The following is a 22,159-nucleotide window of genomic DNA, read 5'->3' on the forward strand; positions in this document are numbered from 1 at the left end:
CTGTACCTTCGCAGCATTGTTACACTCCCCGCTTGCTTTGCGTTGCCACGCATACCAAGTATACTATTATGCATGTTGCTAACGATATTGTACCTGTTAAGTTTGTTTTCTTTGCAGGCACGATATTGTATGTACGGTTCATTTGAGGCTGGTGCAACCAGACGAGCCGCACAGGTATTATATCCTCCGAGTGAGACGTATTGAGAATTACATGATTCTCTTACATCCCTTCTGCATTGTAGTGTAGTTCGGTGTATGCTAGCTCAAAATTGTCGCATGTGTGCTTCGTTACAGCTTTCTTTGCATGATCTTAAGTTATGCTCGGCTTCGTGCATTGTCTTGCATTTTGCCTCTGCCTTCGGGCGCATATCTTAATTGTCTTGCATGTTTGTCTGAGTCTTCGTCCTTGTCAAAAATGGGTCGTCTCTGGGCTTTGACATTCACTCCCGTCATTGTTATGACTTTCGAGTTCTGTCAAAGAGGGGCAACTGTAGACACCCCATTTTTGACCGTCCTCAAGACTTGGACGTCACCATTGGAACACTTGGTGATTACCCTTGTTTGTGTTCGTTTGGAGTTCCCGGAGGTCTCAGCTACGCGCCTTGCCTCAGGATCTCCGAACTTAACTGTTTAGTGTCTGGTTTTGCACCAAACACTTGTGTTTTGCCTTGGAGGGGCAGGGAATGTCTTGTGAGACATCCCCACACACCACCGGCAGTGGCTAGAGGTCACCGGCTGGTTTTTGTTGCCATCGGCACTTTTTGTTGCCGGTCGGCACTGTTTGTTGCCGGTCGGCACTAAATTTTGTCAAAATGACAGTTTTGGACAGCCGACCACTGTTCATCTACTTTATGTAGATATTTTGTGCCAGCTGTGATAGCTGGCACCAACTCTGCTTCCCTCCATACACGTGTATGGAGGGATTGCCCTCTAACCAAGCTTGTTGTATAAGCTTTGCAAGAGGGAGTTCTATAAGAGGAGAAGCCTTCTCCTTGATCTAGGTTAGAATTTTTAAAGGCAAAACCAGAGCTTCCATATATAGATACACCCTATCTCTATATCTCCCTCTCTCTCCTCCTTTGTGTGTGTTTCTTGGCCTAAAAGTGTGATTTTACCTTACTTTTGCACCAATACACACACTATTACACCTTGCTCCGAGATTGAGGACTTTGAGGGTTGATTCTTGAGTTTTTGGGCTGTTTTTGATCAAAAGAAGGGGGTTGCCTTGGCTGTTCTTGAAGTGTGCTTCAAGGGTGAGCATTTTACTTTAGTTTCCCCAAACTTGAACTAGCTTTTTACCTATCTTACTTGCTGATTTAGTTTTTGTGTATAACATAAAAAAGGCTTGTATTTTCATGCTTAAGAACTTTCATTAAGAGTCTTTCATGGTTTGAGTTCAAACTCACCCTCTTAGGCCTTATTTGGCCTTTTTGTTGCCTCTTTGGTAAGGCTTTGTTTACTTAAGTGCTTTGGTCTTCTCACCACTGAAAATCAGTGGATTTTCAGTGGTAAGGAAGGTGGTTTGAAGTCTTGCATAGGGGAGGGACACCCCTCTCCCTTCATTGTCTTGTTTCCTTGCATTTTGGCTTAAAAGGGTAACATGTATGCTTGATCATTTTTGGCCTCATTTCAGAAGTTTTTTGGGTGTTTTGGGTCATGTGTGATCTCTGTTTTTGGCCGGATTTATACCCATTTGCATGCTTAATATACTTGCTTTACATTCCTCCATTTGGCCTAGAATTGTATCTTGTGTTTAGGCCATGATTCTTGCATGTGTTGGCTTGATTCCATGAAGATGTTGGCATTATTTTACCATGTTTAAGGTCTGTTGGCCATTCATTTCAGTCATACTTGCCTTGTTTGGTGTCATCTCTTTGTGTTTTGGCTTGTAAGCCTTGAGCATATTGACCTCTAACATGCATAACTATGATCATCCTCATGATTTGGCATCATTTAGGACCATATTTCAGTCCACAAATCATGCTTGTATGCTTGCATTTGTGACCTCTTCCATGCCTTGAGGGTGTGCCCTTTTATGCCTAGATATGAGCCTTGGTGCACACACCTCTTTGGAGTCACTTTAGCTGCCATATTAGGAGGTTTTGGAGTCCCTTTTTGCATGTTAAAATTCTGTTTTGGCTTGTCCAAGTCATGCCATGAGTGGTCATGTTGGTGGGAATGAAGTGCCTCCTTTTTGTGCCTTAACCTTAGGACCATTGGCTTGCTTGTTGGCATGAGCATTGGTCCACCTCTTGGACACTTCTGGCCACTGTTTTGAGGTGGTTAAGGTCTGCCCCTTTACCTTTTTAAGCCACCATTGCATGCTTGTTTCATGTTTGATGTATGGTTGTTTCATTAGGTATTGTAGCATGATGATTCTATTGCTTAATGGTCCATGTTTGCATTGCATTTGCATCTTGCATGCCTAGCATTACATTCTTGCCATATTAGTTGCATGACATTTAGTATGCCTTGTATAATTAGTACCATGTTGCATTTTGAGCCATGTGAGTATAACATGCATTGCATTACTTGGTTTGGGGTGTCAAGCCAAGTGTGAGAGTCAAGGAACATTCATACTATGAGTGATGTAATGTGCCTTGATTCTCGGTTACCGGGACCCTTGACTTCGGCATGATAGGGTCTTGGTCCTCATTTGTATGGTTGCATGCATCTTTACATCAAGTGGCAAACTTGATCCCTTGGGCCATCATGCACCATTGATGGCTCGAGGATCGAGGGTCATGCTTCCCTGAGCTCAAAGCATGATGGGAAGCATGACCATGCTCACATGTGTCTGAAATCCCATGCCATATACTGTCTATTCTCTGTTGCTGTCAAATCTGTCTTCTGCAGGAAGCTTCTGCCGACCGGCATAATTCAGTGCCGACCGGCCATTGATGAATGGCTGATAAACCCAAGAACAGCCGATGGAAATTCTGCACTGCCGGTGGGAATTTCCCCTAGCCGATGGTACTCTGCAGCGTGCAAAGAACTTGTCCTAGGGCTTTGGCAATTTTCAGAGAGACAGGGCAGTATAAACAGAGGTGGCAGGGGTATGGCACGGGTTTTCCAGGCGAGCCGGGTTTCGAGCATGCATCACACGCGCATCCCGAGGCAGGGGGCTATGGCCACCTTTCTTCCTTTTGCATTCATCCTATTAAGTAAATTAGAAGTTCTGTAATAATTTATTTGTTTATTATTCGGACTGTAATATTCATTTGGCCCCTCCGAATGGGGGGCAATTATGTAATAAGTGTGCGTGAGTGTATGTATATCTTCCAATCCCACGTCTTTCTTCCCTTTTATTTACCTGCTTATGATGGTAGACTAGGGCATATTTAAAATTAGCATACTTTATGCAATGCATGCGTGCATTCATGCATTTGTATTGCATGCACCGGGCTCGGCCCATCACGCTAACTGCATTTGTACTTCAATTTCAAATTGAATATGTGATAGTTGTAGCATTTCACATACCATGTTTAGGTTAGCCGAGCCTATCTAATTGCATCCTGTATGTGCTGCATTAGTCAATTTAACATGCACTAGGATCACGCATGTTTGCTAACTAGTTTATTGTTTTGGCACGGAATATGATGTAAGTATTTATGCTTTAGCATACCGCATGCGTGTGAGTGTTGCCATGATAGTATGTTTGCCATGTGGCTAGATGCTTATGTGATAAACTGTTTGAATGCTTGTGGATGCAGGTCGAATTGCCTAAATTGGGATAATTCATTAAAACTGCGAGTTTTAAGCCCACTCGATAGTGGCAAAACCATTTTTTCCTAAAAGTCCACTTGAGGGTGGCAAAACCTGCATTTTAGCCTACTTGCGAGTAGCAAACCATTTCCAAAACAAACATGCTATGTTTTGTTCCAATTTAGGTGATTTGGTCTATACTTGTTTGCCGTGCGCATAACATAGTAATTCTAAGCTAATAAATGGAATAAGAACATATAAAGTTTTCAAAAACGGATATCACGGTTAGTAGAGGCCGATCTTCGGATCGGGCGAGAGGGGGTGCTCATAGCTGACCTTCCCCGATCGTACCCAAGCTCCCGAGCCGAGACAACTCCGGTGATGACAGACATGTGGCCTTCGGCACCGAGTCAGGGTTTCCTAAATTCCCCCATAAAAAATATTTAGGTGGCGACTCTGTATCTGGCAAGGCAGTCCATGTTTGGCACTTCTTTTCAAAAAATCTGTTTCTCAAAACGATTTGCCTGATTTGGACTCTTTGGCTCAGATTAAGAACCGTGACACAAATCGAGTCTGAACTGTAGCGGGACCCCTCGCGGGACGTGTTACAAGATCTTAGTTCCCATGAGGGTGTTTATCATGCAAGAAAATGGAGCATCCGGAAATAAAGATGTAGACGTCCCCCGAACGCCCCGGGAGGGTTTAGCTCCCGTTCTGTTCATTTGGGGTCACTACAGCTCGGACTCTTGAATGTCACGGTTCCTAATCTGAACCAAAGAGTCCAAATCCGGCAAATCGTTTTGAGAAATTGATTTTTGAAAAAGTAGTGCCAAACATGGACTGCTTTGCCAGATACAGAGTCGCCACCTAAATATTTTATTTTGGGAAATTTAGGAAACCCTGACTCGGTGCCAAAAGGCCACGTGTCCGTCATCACCAAAGTTGCCTCGGCTCGGGAACTTGGGTACGATTGGGGAAGGTCACTTCGTGAGCACCCCCGCTCGCCCGGTCATAGACCGGCCTCTACTAACCATGATATCAATTTTTGAAAACATTGTGAGTTCTTATTCCGATTTATTAGCCTAGGTTACTATGTGATGCTCACAGCATATAAGTATAGACCGGGTCGCCCGAATTGGAACAAAACATTTCATGCTTGTTTTTGAAAATGGTTTGCTACCCGCAGGTAGGCTTGAAACATTTGATGATTTATTCCAATTCAGATAACCCAACCTTCACCCACAGGCATTCAGGCAGTTATATCAGATAAGCACATAGCCTCATGGTAAGCATGCTATTCATGGCAACACTCACACGCATGCAAGGATGCTAAAGCATAAAACTCACCGAGTACTCCAAGCCAAAATAGAAACTACATTAGAAATCATGCATGATCCTAAGTATACAGAAATGCCTAATGCAACACATGCAAAATGCAACTATAACAGGCTCGGCTATTCTAAGATGATATATGAAATGCTACAACTACCATGTATTCAACTTGGAATTGAAAGTACGATGCAGTTAGTATGGTGCGCCGAGCCCGGTGCATGCAATACGGATGAATGAATGCAAACATGCTGTCATACTGTATGCTAATTTAAACATGCCCTAATCTAACCATCAAAAGCGGGTAAATAAAAGGGAGAAAGACGTGGGGTTGGAAGACATACATCACACTCACCCACACTTATTACAGTTGTGCCCTCGCAGAGAGGGTCCGAATAAATATACAGTCCGAATATTACAGTCCCGAATAAAAGAATATTACAGTCCAAAATATTACAAAATCCTAATTAATTAAAGAATTAACTAAGAAAGCAATTAAAACTGGCGTGCAAGCCAGGGACTGCCTTGCTTCTTGTGGATGATGCATGTCCGGATTGTCTTGCGCGGAAATCCACCGGAATGCCCCAATTAGCCTCTGTTTACACCTGTTTCTTGAAATGCGTGCCAAGCCTCGAAAAGTCGCTGATTTTCCGTTTTGCTGCAACAGAGAGCAGGAAAGGGGCATAGCAATGTATTTGCACAGATATATGCATGTCTCGATCTTCGTGCCACCAATCACGCATACCGAGGCATGATGGCCGAGGAGTCGAAATGCACAACTCAATATAGGATGAATGCACATGAAACTACAGCTAAAACCTAACTCCATCATGGATAATCCGGAGTGTCGGTGACTGGGGAATTGAGACACATTCCGTCACTCGGAGTACGAAATATACCTCGTTTCCCGTGCCCGGGCTAACTCCTATTCCGAACACGATGCAATATGCAATGAAAATGAGATGTCTCGAAGTACGTGCACACGGGCACGCAAACCGAGGCGATGATAAATGCAATGAAAATGAGATGCCTCGAAGTACGTGCGCATGGGCACGCAAATCGAGGCGATGACAGAATATGATAAAAATGAGATGCCTCGAAGTACGTGCACACGGGCACGCAAACCGAGGCGATGACAGAAATGATGAAAATGAGATGCATCAAAGTACGTGCACACGGGCACGCGAACCGAGGCGATGACAGAAATGATGAAAATGAGATGCCTCGAAGTACGTGCACACGGGCACGCGAACCGAGGCGATGACAGAAATGCTATGAAATGGCATGAAAATGACAAATGGGCTTATACCAACATGAGTGAGCCTCAGCCACACTCACATAGGATTCCGGCGGATAAAAATGGAGTGCCTCGAAATGCGTGCACACGGGCACGCAAACCGAGCCAATGATAAAATGCTATGAAATGACATGAAATGGACAAATGGGCTTATACCAACATGAGTGAGCCTCAGCCACACTCACATAGGATGCCGGCGGATAAAAATGGAGCGCCTCGAAATGCGTGCACACGGGCACGCAAACCGAGGCAATGATAAAATGCTATGAAATGGCATGAAATGGACAAATGGGCTTATACCAACTTGAGTGAGCCTCAGCCACACTCACATAGGATGCCGGCGGATAAAAATGGAGTGCCTCGAAATGCGTGCACACGGGCACGCAAACCGAGGCAATGATAAAATGCTATGAAATGACATGAAATGGACAAATGGGCTTATACCAACTTGAGTGAGCCTCAGCCACACTCACATAGGATGCCGGCGGATAAAAATGGAGCGCCTCGAAATGCGTGCACATGGGCACGCAAACCGAGGCAATGATAAAATGCTATGAAATGGCATGAAATGGACAAATGGGCTTATACCAACATGAGTGAGCCTCAGCCACACTCACATAGGATGCCGGCGGATAAAAATGGAGTGCCTCGAAATGCGTGCACACGGGCACGCAAACCGAGGCAATGATAAAATGCTATGAAATGACATGAAAATGACAAATGGGCTTATACCAACATGAGTGAGCCTCAGCCACACTCACATAGGATGCCGGCGGATAAAAATGGAGTGCCTCGAAATGCGTGCACACGGGCACGCAAACCGAGGCAATGATAAAATGCTATGAAATGACACGAAATGGACAAATGGGCTTATACCAACATGAGTGGGCCTCAGCCACACTCACATAGGATGCCGGCGGATAAAAATGGAGTGCCTCGAAATGCGTGCACACGGGCACGCAAATCGAGACAATGATAAAATGCTATGAAATGGCATGAAATGGACAAATGGGCTTATACCAACATGAGTGAGCCTCAGCCACACTCACATAGGATGCCGGCGGATAAAAATGGAGTGCCTCGAAATGCGTGCACACGGGCACGTAAACTGAGGCAATGATAAAATGCTATGAAATGACATGAAATGGACAAATGGGCTTATACCAACATGAGTGAGCCTCAGCCACACTCACATAGGATGCCGGCGGATAAAAATGGAGTGCCTCGAAATGCGTGCACACGGGCACGCAAACCGAGGCAATGATAAAATGCTATGAAATGGCATGAAATGGACAAATGGGCTTATACCAATATGAGTGAGCCTCAGCCACACTCACATAGGATGCCGGCGGATAAAAATGGAGTGCCTCGAAATGCGTGCACACGGTCACGCAAACTGAGGAAATGATAAAATGCTATGAAATGGCATGAAATGGACAAATGGGCTTATACCAACATGAGTGAGCCTCAGCCACACTCACATAGGATGCCGGCAGATAAAAATGGAGTGCCTCGAAATGCGTGCACACGGGCACGCAAACCGAGGCATTGATAAAATGCTATGAAATGGAATGAAATGGATGGCAATCATTCTAACAGAATTTCAGCAACAAAATATGGGGGAAAACAGCCCCGAAATGAAGCGAAATGATGCCAAATGCAAGAAATTGTCCCGAAATGCAACATTAGGCACCCGAAATGGCCTATAGCCATGCTAAACATGCACAACATGGACATGCAATGCAAAGACAGAAGCTAGACAGTCCCAAAAAAGGCACTTTCACAGTTATAAACATGGCCAAACAGCAAGCATAGGTATGGCAAAAATGGCATGCAAGAATAGGGGCCAAAAGAGGGGTAATGAAGCAAGTGGTATAAGCAAAACCCAAACTGAAATATTTCCTTCTACAACACTGAAGATGGACCAAAAATATGAACATTTACAGTATATGTCAGCCTCAAAATCAGTATAAAAATATGCTAAAAATGTGATGCAAAACAAGGCTCAAAAGGTGCTATAACATGAAGTATATAAAATAATCACCAAACAGAAAAAAAGTGTGAATGAAACATGAAGTATAGGCCAAAATAAGACCACTTTCAGTTCGGACCAAGGTCCAAAAACAGAAGCAAAGGGGGCTGCCAATTTATGCAAAAATGGGGCCAAATAAGGGATTAAACTACAAGTGACACATGGAAGCACCAAACAATGTTGAGCCCTTCCTCAATGTTGAAGAGGGGCTCAAAATAAGCCTAATATCAGTTTACAACATGCTCGAAAATAAATTTCTCATGGGCCAAAAATAGCATGCAAAATCATGACATACAAGATGATCAATGAAGCAAGTGTATTATGGAGGGCTCAAACAGGGTTGAGCCCTTCATCAAAAGTGAAGATGAGCTCAAACGATGGCCCTTCTCAGTTAGGGCCGGAGCTTGAAACAAAAAGGAAGTGGGGCTTAGAAATAGATCAAGAAAAAGGGTCAAAAGGGTAAAAGTATTACTCACCCTTGAAGATTCAAACTTTTGTTGCTTCTTGGATGAATTTGCAGCTTCTTAAGCCTTTGAGAAACCTTCCTTGTTGCTGGAAATGAGATGGTGGTGGTAGAGCTTGGTGGTGTAGAAGGAATGATGGTTAGGGACTTAGGGTTTTTTCAAGAATTGAGAAGGAAGAAGATGGAGTTGGCTATGGAAGCTTGAAGGAGAGTTTTTCTAACTCTAACAAAGGAGGCCACCAGCTGGTTATAAGGGTCCAAAAGGGGGTGTAAAGGTTGGGGAAAAGGAGAGCAAAACTCCCCCACAAAATATCCCCCGGATAAATATCTTGTCTGGGGGATATTGCCCCCACAGCTGTAAAGTGCACAGTGCAAGGAACACGGCCGGCCTATCACTTTTGTTGGAGGTGGCCGGCCGGCCACACCCCCTAGCCGGCCGGCTAGGGGTCAAAAGGTTCAATGAGATTTTCTGGCCGGCCAGCTACTGGGGAGGTACTCCTATGTGTGTACAACACAACCATGTGGTTAAAATTCCAAGAAAGTGGGTCCAAGGGGTTCAACATTAGCCCGGAAAGAGGGGTTCAAAAGGGTCAAGTTGAATTACTGGCCGGCCATGAACTTTTAGGGGCCTCTCATGTGTGTAGATCACAGATATGTGGTTGAAAGTTGGCAACACTAACTCCAAGGTGTTCAACATTAGCCCGGAAGTTGGAAAAACGGGCGTCGGGAGGCTCCAGAGGAGAGATAACTGGCTGCTGCAACAATTGCTGGCCTCCCACCCTTCAGTGACCTTCCTCGTGATAAAACAGAGGTACCTGCCAAAAATGAACGAAAACCGTTGCAAAACGAACGTTCGGGGGCCAAAACACGCAGTTCGGGGTCCCGAAAATGAGCTGTTAAGCACCGAAAGTGGCATTCGGCCACGAAGTGGGTTTCTCAGCCCCCAGTGTCCCTCAACAGGGAGTAAATAAGATGTATGCCAAAAACCGGAGCAAAAGGGGATGGTTAAGCGGTCCCGAACCGAGGCACACGGCCTGACGGCTCCGAAAACCGGAAACCGGACTCCGAAATGGGCAAAATGGCCTACGGCCACCAAATGTAGCCTACGGACATTGAGAGATGGTCTACGGGACCTCTCTCTTCCCTCGGGAAAAGAAACAGAGAAAACCGAGTCTGGTTCGCAAACCGAGACAAGGCACAGAAAAGGGTTCGGAAGTCCGGAGGCAGGGCTCACGGCCGCGACTCTGAAACTTCTGAACGAGCACATTATGCAACATCACCAAGCGCTCAATCGGTGACGTCTGAGTCTTAAGGTCGGTCAAAAATGGGGTGTCTACAGTTGCCCCTCTTTGACAGAACTCGAAAGTGATAAGTGACGGGAGTGAATGTCAAAGCCCAGAGACGACCCATTTTTGACAAGGCCGAAGACTTAGACAAACATACGGAATAGACAGAGATGCGCCCGCAGGCATGCCCGCAGGCAGGGGGCAAAATGCAAATGAAAATGCAAGAAGATTTTGAAGATTGGACTTATACGCTGCGCGAAGCCGAAGGTAACCCAATGATCGTGCAAATGCAGCAAGCTGTAATGAAGCAAGTACTCGCAAATAGATGCAACAGTTTTAAGCAAGAATGCAAAGCAATAACTACAGTTCATGCAGTTAAGAATGCGGAGGATTATTCAATCCCCGCCACGTCCCACACGGAGAAGATACGATACCTGCGCGATTCGTCTGGTCGCACCAGCCTCAATTGAACCGTACATACAATATCGTGCCTGCAAAAGAGAGAAATTGCAACAAGTACAATATACTACCAACATGTATTTAATGTGATTCCGAAAGTTCGACACACGCAGCGCCGGTGAGTGTATGCATCGCAATGCAAGAACAGAATATGCGTGACAACATATGCTTAAACACAGAAGTATGATTAACATCAAGAAATGTGCATAAAAAAGTGGGTATGCTCATGAGAATGTAAGATAATGTGACACGAGCATGAATCAGGGCGTCCGTTTATCACGAAACAACGAGTACGGAAACGCGTGTTTCGGCGAAGGTAACTCGATCACGGCCTCCGATCCGCTTTCCTGAAAGGTTACAACTCATTCAAAAAGGATACACTTTGATTTCGATGAGTGATGATGAGCCACATGTTAGAACTTGAAACCGAAGTCCCGACGGAGCTATTTCGCGACCGGAAGTGTACTTTTCTTGAACTTTTTCAGGTCCCGGGAACTCCGATCTTCCTCAAAATTTGCAGGGAGCTAGGTGAGCATGTGGGGAGCATGGCCGGCCATTTATCTTCCCAAGGGGAGGTGGCCAACCGTTTTCCAATAAAGTGGATGGCTGGCCGGCCATTTCTGCAAAAAGCAGATGGCTGGCCAGCTAGAAAAAGGGGCCGGCCGGCCATGGCCTTTTCCCGGGGGCATTTTGGTCTTTTTCCCTCCTTTTTGATGCTCTTGCAATCCAAGGCTTTGAGGCTTATAAAAGGCAGCCGAGCCCTCTTCATTTCTTGCCTCCTTCAACACTTTCCTCTCCAGATCTGAGTTTCACGCGCGTTTTCCAACGCCCCGCGCAAATTGTTTTCGCAAAAACGCTTAGTTTTAAGCACTTTGGAGCGATTAAATTCCGGCTTCGGAGCTTCTTTTTGCATTTTCGCCACTTGAGGTAAGCTTGTCTCAATATTTGGAATATTTTCTCGGGAGTTGACTTTTGTTGACTTTTTATTTCCCGAGAGTTGACTTTTGTTGACTTTTTCCAATTTTGGCTCATTTTGCTCATTTTTGCTCCCTTTTGCAGATTTTCTGAAAAATGGCGGGTAATTCTCCTCACGATGGAGGTTTTCCAGGTGCCGGCGATGATTTCGATCCCATGACTCTCCCTCCGAGGACCCGACCATTTATTCCCGGGAGGTAACGTCCGCCAGCACACGTTCTTCCGCGCGCTGTTTTCCGTCACTTTACCAGTTTTGATGAGCGAGCACCCGGGGATCTGCTTCTCAGAGAGCCGGAGCAGCATCTCTCTCACGAGGCCGGAGAGGTATTTACCTCATCTTCTGTATTTTTACATTTCGCACCTTTGCCATGCTTGAACATGCAGTTTAGCTTATGACATAGTACTTTGCTTACATCTTGAACATGTAGTTTCAACACTTGAATCTCTGAACACTCGGCTCATTAATTAATTGCGAACACGCAGCCCACATTAGAACACACGGCTCAAACACTGATTTGTCGAACACACAGCCCGAATTTGAAAGTGAACACACAGCCCACACTTTAAATTTTCTGAACACGCAGCCCAGATAGATAGTGAACACGCAGCCCACAATAGTTGAAATTTGAACACGCAGCCCAAACTTTAAATTTTCTGAACACGCAGCCCAGATAGATAGTGAACACGCAGCCCACAATAGTTGAAATTTGAACACGCAGCCCAAACTTTAAATTTTCTGAACACGCAGCCCAGGTAGATAGTGAACACGCAGCCCACAATTTAACTGAAAGTTGAACACGCAGCCCAAACTTCAAATTTTCTGAACACGCAGCCCAGGTAGATAGTGAACACGCAGCCCACAATTTAACTGAAAGTTGAACACGCAGCCCAAACTTCAAATTTTCTGAACACGCAGCCCAGGTAGATAGTGAACACGCAGCCCACAATTTAACTGAAAGTTGAACACGCAGCCCAAACTTCAAATTTTCTAAACACGCAGCCCAGGTAGATAGTGAACACGCAGCCCACAATTTAACTGAAAGTTGAACACGCAGCCCAAAGTTCAAATTTTCTGAACACGCAGCCCAGGTAGATAGTGAACACGCAGCCCACAATTTAACTGAAAGTTGAACACGCAGCCCAAACTTCAAATTTTCTGAACACGCAGCCCAGGTAGATAGTGAACACGCAGCCCACAATTTAACTGAAAGTTGAACACGCAGCCCAAACTTCAAATTTTCTGAACACGCAGCCCAGGTAGATAGTGAACACGCAGCCCACAATTTAACCGAAAGTTGAACACGCAGCCCAAACTTCAAATTTTCTGAACACGCAGCCCAGGTAGATAGTGAACACGCAGCCCACAATTTAACCGAAAGTTGAACACGCAGCCCAAACTTCAAATTTTCTGAACACGCAGCCCAGGTAGATAGTGAACACGCAGCCCACAATTTAACTGAAAGTTGAACACGCAGCCCAAAGTTCAAATTTTCTGAACACGCAGCCCAGGTAGATAGTGAACACGCAGCCCACAATTTAACGGAAAGTTGAACACGCAGCCCAAACTTCAAATTTTCTGAACACGCAGCCCAGATAGATAGTGAACACGCAGCCCACAATTTTAACTGAAAGTTGAACACGCAGCCCAAACTTCAAATTTTCTGAACACGCAGCCCAGGTAGATTTGCATATAGTTTATTTCACTTCATCGGCATACAGCCCATTTCATCTCATTGGCACACAGCCCAGTTCATTTCATTGGCACACAGCCCATTTCATTTCATTGGCACACAGCCCATTTCATTTCATTGTCGACACATGTATTCATTCTGAATGCAGGTTGGTTCCCGCAGTGTGCGGGGGTACGGTTCTACCATGGCGCGGGATTGGTATGCCGAGCTCCCGGAGGCCGTCCGAGATTTGGTAGATTTGGCAGGATTCGGACCCTTTTGCGTCGGGTTGTCGCGTTGTCCTGCCAGGAGGACACTGATGGCAGCCCTGGTAGAGAGATGGTGGGACACCACCAATTCTTTTCATTTCTCTGCTACCGGGGACATGACCATGACCCCTTTTGACTTTGCTGTATTGACCGGCTTAGACGTCGGAGGTTGGTCCATCCCCTACGATGAGGATATGGGCGAGTGGGAGGCCGCCTGGATGTATCTGTTGGGGGCTCGCCCGCCTGTTGATAGGGTTTCAGGGGGAGTCAGATACACTTGGTTCTCCTCCCATTTCCGGCGGGCGGAGATGGTGCCTAAGAGTCCCGAGGAGACAGAGCAGTATGCCCGTGGTTTCCTGATGTTCCTCTTCGGGACTACCCTGTTCGCCGACAGAGGGAACACCGTTGGGCTATATTTGCTGAGCGCTCTAGTCGACCTATCACAGGTCCATAGATATGATTGGGGTGGCGCCGGCCTGGCTACCCTTTATTTTTATATGAGCGTGACCTCCCGCGGGCGGGGCGATTTGCTTGGCGGCTACTGGAAAGCTTGGGAGGTACTTTCTGTCCCCTTGATTTACATTTTTGCTTCTCATTATTTGTACATTGCACACACACAGCGCACTTTTACAGTCTGTATTTTGCTCTCAGCATTTCGTACTTACATTCTGCACTGCTTTTCTCAGTTATGGGTTTATGTATACTTCCCATCATTAGCCCCAGAGCTGGAGGTGGTAGGGATTCCCGTGACCCTATATTCATTGATATTCGAGGGCCCGCACCGGCCGAGACCTCGAGAGACCCTCCTTCGCCTGCGACAGTACTTCGACACTGTGCGACACTCAGAGGTACCTCAGAACTTTCAGTTCTTTTCATTTTCATCTTTGATTTGCTGTGTATATTCCCGATTTCTGATTGGTTTATGCATTCATCCGCAGATTACATGGCAGCCCTGGGTGTCCCTGGGTGACGACCTCCGACTTCAGTATACCAGAGCATCGGACATCTCCCAGTATAGGGTCCTGCTCGAAGGGCCGGTTGGCAGGGCCTGGTTCCTGGGGGAACGCTTTCTGCGCCAGGTATGGGGGTATCTTTCTCAGGATATTCCCGCAGTACCCCCAGCCAGTATGCGGACCACTGACAGGCTCTCTTACTCGGAGGTAGTCGGCGCCATGCTGGGCACTGATGCTTTACTATAAATTGAGGAGGGGGACTACGCCACTTACCGTCACATATATTTGATGCCTCCGTTGACGGGAGCTCATATCCCGATGATGAGGCCTGCCGGTATGTCATCCTCGAGCCAGGCTCAGGCTCGGGCTGCAGATGCCCCTCCTTCTAGCAGGGCTGGCACATCTAGAGGTGGGAGTAGACCGGTTCCTCCGACTCCGTCGATTCATCCTCATCTGGGATGGCCAGATATGCCTACTGAGTTGATGGCGTGGCAGTATGGGGCTAGCTCTCCGACTCCGATTCCACTAGAGCCTCCGATGCCCAGTGATCGATACGCCATTGATCCGGACTCACCGCCGGTATGCTCCACTTTTTATTCATCATTCAGATGTTTAGACACTCTTCTGTTCATTGATAATTATGAGCTCATTTTTGCAGTCATCGCGAGGATACATGGAGGAGGTGGTTGGGCTGGTGGCCACACTCGAGGGCATGGTCCTGCGTAGGGAGGCACAGTTGTCTGTCGCGGGCATCCAGGTACCCTTCAGTTTTCCGGCATTTATCATACTTCTGATGACATGCTGATTTCTACTGCATCGATAGACTACTTGTGTAGAGCATATCTGACACACACCCCACTTGTACACTGTATTTACATGCACCCACTTCATGTAGCTTTTGCTTGTATCTGCATCTGATGTACATATTTGGACTGATGTATTTGAATTGAACTCTTTGTTTTCAGATGCCTTCATGGTCCGGTCAGCCGCAGGCCACTCTTTGTTTTCAGATGCCTTCATGGTCCGGTCAGCCGCAGGCCAGGCCATCTGGGCCTCATTGGGAAACTGGGCCATCTGGGCCTCATTGGGGAGCTGGGCCATCTGGGCCTCATTGGGAAACTGGGCCATCTGGGCCTCATTGGGGAGCTGGGCCATCTGGGCCTCATTGGGGAGCTGGGCCATCTGGGCCTTTTCAGGGGGGGTCATCTCGGCCTTCCCAAGGAGCCGGGCCATCTAGGCCTTTTCGAGGAGCTCGAGGAGGGCCCGTCCGCAGACGCAGGGCTCACGTTGTAGAGGTGGAGCCTGATGAGGAGGAGGAGGATGCTGAGGAGGAGGAGGCTACCGACCATCAGTCAGAGACATCTGCTGAGGAGGGAGGCTCCGGTTTTGGCTCGGGGAATAGAGGCGAGGCCGTGGGGGATCCTGAGGATGACAGCTCTGACTCAGATGGTGGTGTGGAGGTTGTCCCGCAAAAGAGGATGAGGCGTGCTTCTCGTTCCCGCTCCCGAGGACTTTGATGTTGCTATTTCCTGCTTTATTTTTCTTTTTTTACTAGTAGTTTGTAGCACTTTGCACATTGTTAGGCAGTTTTATTTTTGTAAAACTTGTACCTTTGTTTGTTGTAAAGCATGATGAAATGAAATAGCTTTTGAAAAGGTGTTTGTATTTTGAACTTTTAGCATCGTATCGCATCATTTACTTTGCACAAGAATGAAATTGAATGGAAATGTGCATTGTGTAATCACCAAGTCAGGTAGTGAACCGATGCAACAAACTAAACAACTCAACTTACTAAGATATAACAAAATCTTTAGCAAGTTTACAACTCGATAAGCAGAATGCAACAATGCAAATAAACGAGACTTTAACAAAAATTGCTTAAACAGAGAGCAATGACTCAAAACACAAAACACGTCCGCTCGACAAACAACTCGATAAGCAAAACAACAACTCGATAAACAAAACTCAACAACAACAACAAAGTGTACTTCTGACGATCTGGGCATCGGAACGCATCCGAAACGGAGGGAGATGAAGGCCTTCGACTCTCCCGTTGCATGGAAATGCTTGGAACTTTCCCTCGAAGAGTAAAACAGGGCCAAGGAGATACACTGCAGCATTGCCAGCCATCCCTGGGAGCTGGCCGGCCATTTTTTGTGGAGAGAGACAACTGGCCGGCTATTTCTGAAAAAGTAAATGGCTGGCCAGCCAGAAAAAGTGGCTGGCCGGCCATTCAGTCCTGCAGCCACCAGATTTTGACATGTGTCCCCGTGAATAGTATTTTTCCTTCTATAAAAGCCTCAACTTCGGGAACATTCATTTCATCTTAGTTTTAGACAAGGATGGAGGCGTTTCTCGCAGAAAATATCACATCTTGGATCTCTTCTCTAGATGGCTCGGAAAAGCTGAATTTCCAGGGTTTCGGCTTGAATGCACTATTCACGCTGAGCCGTACTCCGTTACAGCTTCCTTTTCTTCATGTCGCGGCAAGGTTCTGGAATCCAGTGACGCATGTTTTTAGCTTCGGCGGCCAAGAGATGTGCCCCACTTTCGAAGATTTTCAGGTTTTGATGGAGTCCGAGTGCTCTGAAGTGATCTTGCCTCAGCTCCGTTTTGGTCACGCCCAGGCTTTAGGGCGGATGTGTGGGCTCACGGCGCATGATGCTCGATCTCTGATTTGTAGTGGGGAACTGGACATCCTCGGCTTGATCCATCGTTTTTCCGACGCCGGTGACCGCAGCAACCATTATTGGCAGGGTTTTCGGCAACACGCCCTCTGCTTATGTTTGTTGTCTCACTTTCTGCTTTCCTCAGGCTTCGGCGGGGCTAGCATTCGCCTGATTGAAGTCGCCCAAGGTTTGAGAGAAGGAAAGAGCTGTATTGCCATGGCCTTAGCCGAGACATTGATGGGCTTAGATTCTGTCTATCACCGGGAGGCGACTAGGTTTGCTGGGAGTCCACTGCTACTGCAGGTAATGTTTCCCACCCGACCTCACATATATATTTGCTCACATCACTCGACCCTCAGGCTCGTTTTTTTCTCACAAAACCCTTGTCTTACTTTTCTCTCATCGTACATCTCTCTGTTCTTTATTCTCTTATTTTTCCATCCCTCCCCTAGGTATGGTTAATGGATAAATTGCAGGTTGTGGACTCTTGCCCGGCCTATTCAGCTCGAGGCTACTTCTTTCAGCAGCGCCTAGTCAATGCTCTTGACGAAAGGTGGTGGTTTGATTGGATGTGCAATTTGTCCGCAGACGGCATTGCTTGGCGTTGTCCTTGGCTCAACCTCCCGGCAATGAGCTATAGTATGTCCCGGCTGATTGGGATCCAATTGGTTGGTCTAACCCACTGCGTATTCTATTTTCCGTTCCGGTTCCTGCGTCAGTTTGGTCATGATCAGACTTGTCCACAGGAGGGGATTGAGTACCCAGCCGCTTACCCGATCCGGGGGGCACAGCTTGCCCGATATGCCACGGCATGGAGGACTAGAGAGCTCCTGGCCCCTGCTTCAACTTTCAGTTGCACTTTGTCCGATGAGTGCGTGGATTGGCTCAATGAGGAGGCACAAGTTGGGCCCAGCTTGGCACCAGATGCTCCGTCCAGCTCCGGGAGGGGACACAGAGATACTTAATTCAACTATGCCCCAAATTTATTGCTTATTTAGCATTTTCAAGTTTTCTTTATGAATGTACTAAAATAAGCAACCTCGATTGTAATGCAAGAGCAGGAGGACTGTGTTTTGAAATCAATGAAATTGAAAGTTATGGTACTGAAAATTTTCCACTTTTGGTCCAAAAATGGTCTTAATCGTAAAAAGATTGATTTGAACAAAGTCAACTTTTATTAAAACTTTTCAAAACTATTTTCAATGTGGATCAGAATTGGACACGCCGAAAATCTGTCACTGAGATGCACAACCCCAGATCCCCGCAACTGGAAAGTTGCCCCTAGTCTGAAGAACAATGCGGCACTGCAAAGCAACGGAAAGTTGCCCCTTGTCTGAGTAACTTTGCACCGTCGCAGCAACGGAAAGTTGCCCTTAGTTTGAACAGCACTGTACCAGAGATCACGATAAATGCTGATGGATAAAGATGACTGAGATGATCAAGATGGACAAAGTTGATCGGGGAAAAGTTTATGGCTGAACTTCAAGGTGAAGTTGCCTACGTATCCCAAAGATGGGAATCAAGCCTTACGTAGTTCAGGCTGAGGTTCACTCGAGTATTTTCACTCTCCTTTTGCGCTCTAACTTTTGCCAAGGCCGCCCTTTGCGGGTTTTCAACCTTGCGAGCTCAGTTTTTATATTTTCTAATTTTTTGTGCTCTAAATTTTGCCTAGGTCGCCCTTTCGGGTTTTCGACCTAGCGAGCCTCTCAAGGATAGTATTTCTTCAACTTGTCCATATTGATCGGTTGTGAAAACTCCAAGCCATCTAGATCCATCAGAACCACAGCCCCACCTGACCAGATAGCTTTGATGATGTAAGGACCGGTCCAATTAGGTTTGAACTTGCCCCTTGGGTCGTGGATGGGAGCTCGGTTGTCTTTGAGCACCAAATCTCCTTCTTTCAAATTCCTGGACTTAACCTTCTTGTTAAAAGCCCGGGCAATTCTGCGTTGATAGCCTTGGATGTGGTACAGTGCTTTCAGTCTTCTTTCATCAAAGAGCATGAGTTCTTCGAATCTGCTTTGCTGCCAATCTGCTTCGGCTATCTGGCATTCAGCCAATACTCGTAACGACGGAACCTCAATCTCAATGGGTAGAACAGCCTCCATTCCATAGACCAATGAATATGGAGTTGCTCCAGTGGAAGTTCTGATTGAAGTCCTGTAGCCCCACAGAGCAAATGGCAGCTTGTCTGGCCAATCCCGATAGGTTCCCACCATCTTCTGTAGTATATGCTTGATATTCTTGTTGGCGGCCTCAACTGCTCCGTTGGTCTGCGGCCTGTATGTAGATGATTTATGAAAAGCCACATTGTATTTCTCCAACAAGTCTATCACTTCTTTCTTGAAGTGGGAACCATTATCTGAAATTATTTCGTTTGGCACCCCGTAACGACAGATGATGTTGTTCCTGATGAACTTTGCGACATGCGACGCCTTCAACACCGCGTATGATTGGGCCTCGACCCACTTTGTGAAATAATCTATCGCTACTAGGATAAACTCATGCCCGTTTGAACCCTTCGGGGTAACAGCTCCGACCACATCAATTCCCCAGACTGAAAAAGGCCACGGCGAAGTCATGTTGTACAATTTTGACGGCGGGATGTTCATGCGATTTGCATGAATTTGACATTTGTGGCATCGCCGAACAAAACTAATGCAATCCTCCCCCATGGTTGACCAGTAGTAGCCCTGTCTGAGGATCTTTCTGGCCAGCATTACTCCATTCATGTGTGCACCGCACTCTCCCCCATGGATGGCTTCCATCAGGCGTTTTGACTCTTCAGCTTCGACACAGAGCTTATGCATTCCCAGATGGCCCCTTTTGTACAGCTTACCCCCGCAGATGCTAAACTGAGCAGCCATTCTTCTGACAGCCCTCTTATCCTTGGCATTTGCCCCTAGTGGATATGTCTCCTTTTCCAAGAAGTTCCAGATGTCGTAATACCAGGGGTTGCCGTCTTGAACCTCATCTATGGCGGAAATCGACTCGTACGCTGGCGTGAACTTTTGATCAATAATGACTGGACGCATCCGGACTCCGGACGGGATGTCTATCATAGAAGATAGAGTTGCTAGTGAATCTGCAAACCTGTTGTTCTCTCTTACGAGGTGGGTGAAATTTAGCTTCTCAAACCGAGGAATTAACAAATCCAAGGTTTGGTGGTAGATTATCATCCTTTCCTCCTTGACCTTCCAATCTCCTTTTGCTTGAGACACGACAAGGTTCGAGTCCCCAATGACGTCCAACCGTCTTGCCCCTAATTCCAGGGCTGCTTCCAGGCCAGCAATACATGCCTCATACTCTGCTTCATTGTTGGAAACTTTGAACCGGAGCTTGAATGCTAAAGGAATACGGGAATCATCAGGCGCTATCAGCAACACCCCTATCCCATACCCATACTGGTTTGACGCTCCGTCAAAGTACATCGTCCAAGTTTCGTCTTCGACGTGCAGAATGGCTTCATCTGGGAATAGATACTCAACCGCTTCATCCCCCTCAACCGGGTGGTCGGCAAGGAACTCCGCTACCGCTTTGCCTTTTACTGACTTGCGCGTTACATACTTCAAATCAAATTCGGAGAGCAACAGCAGCCATCGAGCTAGCCTACCCGTAAGTGCTGGTTTCTCGAAGAGATATTTGATGGGATCCAAACGCGAAACCAACATTACTGAGTGGGCTAACAGGTAGTGTCGCAGCTTCCTGGTTGCCCATACCAAGGCCAAACAAGCCTTCTCCAGCGGTGTATAGCGGGTCTCGTAATCCAGCATCTTTTTGCTCAGATAGTATATGGCCCTTTCCACTTTGTCTTCTGACTCCTGCGCGAGCATGCAGCCCATGGTAGTCTCAGTTACCGAAAGATACAGTATCAATGGTCTCCCCGGCTCTGGCGGTGACAACACGGGTGGGTTCTGTAGGTACTCTTTGATCTGTTCAAAAGCTGCTTGACATCGGCCGTCCCATTGGAATTTCTTTCCTTTCTTCAGGAGACCAAAAAGTGGTTCACAAGTCAAGGTTAATTTAGAAATAAACCGTCTTATGAATTGCACTTTACCCAGAAAGCCTCGCACCTCCTTTTCAGTCCTTGGTGGTGGCATTTCTAAGATGGCCTTGATTTTGGAAGGGTCGACCTCGATGCCCCTTTGTGTGATCAGAAACCCTAGCATCTTCCCTGCTGTAACACCAAACGTACATTTCTGGGGATTCAGTCGCAGCCGAAACTCCTTGATCCTTTGAAAGAATTTTTGTAAGGCGGTGTAGTGGCCCTCTCTATCTTTGGACTTGACAATCATGTCGTCCACGTACACCTCGACCTCTTTATGGATCATATCATGCAATATTGTAGTTGCTGCCCGTTGATACGTAGCCCCGGCATTTTTCAACCCGAATGGCATCACTCTATAACAATATGTACCCCACGGGGTAGTGAACGCAGTCTTCTCCCGGTCTTCGGGTGCCATCACTATCTGATTATAGCCTGAGAAACCATCCATAAATGAAAGCAAGGCGTGTCCTGCCGTGAAATCCACCAATTCATCGATGTGTGGCAAGGGAAAGTCGTCCTTCGGACTGGCCTTGTTCAAATCTCTGAAGTCTACACAGACCCGAATTCTGCCATCCTTCTTTGGCACCGGAACTATGTTGGCCAACCAAGTTGGATATTCAGATACCAGCAGGAACCCTGCGTCAATTTGCTTGGTGACCTCTTCCTTAATCTTGAGGGCCCAGTCCGGGCGAATCCTTCTGAGTTTCTGTTTGACAGGGCGGGCCTCGGGATCAAGAGGGATCCGGTGCTGTACAATCTCAGGATCGATTCCAGGCATGTCTTCATAGGACCACGCGAAAACATCTTTGAAATCTTTTAATAAAGCGACTAAGCGCTCGCGCTCCTCTGAAGACAACGTGGACCCGATCTGGACCAGCCGCGGGTCCTTCTCAGTACCAACATTCACAGTAGTGATTTCATCCATTAAAGGTTTAACAAATCTCTCCTGCTCTTGATTAATTAATCGTTGCAAAACTGGGGGAATTTCTTCCTCGCTGTTTTCA

This window comes from Camellia sinensis, chromosome 3 (genome assembly GCF_055761805.1).
Source record: "Camellia sinensis isolate YWXY chromosome 3, ASM5576180v1, whole genome shotgun sequence".
In the NCBI taxonomy this organism is placed as follows: domain Eukaryota; kingdom Viridiplantae; phylum Streptophyta; class Magnoliopsida; order Ericales; family Theaceae; genus Camellia; species Camellia sinensis.